This window comes from Bradysia coprophila, unplaced genomic scaffold, assembly GCF_014529535.1.
Source record: "Bradysia coprophila strain Holo2 unplaced genomic scaffold, BU_Bcop_v1 contig_24, whole genome shotgun sequence".
NCBI classification, from domain to species: Eukaryota; Metazoa; Arthropoda; class Insecta; order Diptera; family Sciaridae; genus Bradysia; species Bradysia coprophila.
In genome coordinates this window covers 4,657,119-4,658,178 of record NW_023503501.1, presented here as the reverse complement: position 1 = coordinate 4,658,178, position 1,060 = coordinate 4,657,119, and the positions used below count along the sequence as shown (strand labels likewise).

Sequence of the window (1,060 nt, the reverse complement as noted above, 5' to 3'; positions counted from 1 at the left end):
AAAGTGTTAAAATTGTATCGTATTCCGCGGCCCTATATCCAGTAATTCTTTCGAGAAATATTCTTTGCGTTTCCTTTATTTAAAAGACTGACGTAGTTTTGAGATAATTTTATTGTTTCTTCAGTTCAATTTCACATTATCTTTAGAAGCGACTACCCTCTAAAATTCGAATGCAATACAAGTTCGAAAAATTGCGTTCTTTTTTTGAATAATTAATATTTGATTATCTAAACGTAAACAGCCTCGAGGCTGTTTATGATTATCAAATGACAAAAAAAAACGTTTGAGCTGTCGAAATAGACAAAAAAGAAAAGAAAAAATTACATCCGCAGCGCAATTTTCCACAATTTTCTAAAATGTTCCAGGTTCAGAAATTTAGAGTGTAACGGCCAATAGTTAAAATTTTATTTTCCAGCTGCTGCTTGGGCGGCTGCAAGTGCTGCGGGGTCGATAGTTGAGGGATCTACACCTGGTGGTAGTGCTGGTAGTCCTGCTGGTGGTGCTCCTGGCAATGCTCCTGGTACCTGTGGCTGTAGTAAAAGTGATGCTAACAAGAATTTTAGAAATAATGTTGGCTCAGCAACAGGTTCGGCATTTGGTTGTGGTATTGGTACAGAGTTAACCTAATAGATAAAAAAAAAATTGTTCAGGAATCTACTTTACAATGCTATTCGTATTTACCAAAACAACACAAAAAGCGACAAGGAGCAACGATACAAATGTGTGATGCATTGTTCACGAATTTTTCTTTTCTGCTTAAAATTAACACAGAGCTTGTATTTATATCATTAATAATTTATTCCCTTAATGGAAAGTCTAGGGTTCTATGTTAGAAAATCGGTGATTTAGGAATTGTCGTCGGTCGGCTGGAGGCTTAGCGACTTTCTCAACCAAAAATATCTTAGTTAAGCTTAGTCAACATCTTTGGTTAAACAAACCACCACCATAGAAATATTTACGCGGCGTCGAAGACTTGGGGAGGTCATGCAGATGAATATACTCTGGTGACCCAACACACTTGATGATAACATGGCGAATTTTTATTCAAAAATTCACACCT

At 36.4% G+C, this 1,060-nt stretch overlaps 1 long non-coding RNA gene across 1 annotated transcript; it reads right to left on the bottom strand.

Annotated features, from left to right (window-relative positions):
* Positions 1-499: 499 nt before the first annotated feature.
* LOC119077993 lies at positions 500-792 on the bottom strand. Its single transcript, XR_005087917.1, has 2 exons — positions 682-792; positions 500-623 (listed from the first exon to the last, which is right to left on the bottom strand). It is a non-coding gene; the product is annotated as an uncharacterized LOC119077993 (long non-coding RNA).
* Positions 793-1,060: the final 268 nt, after the last annotated feature.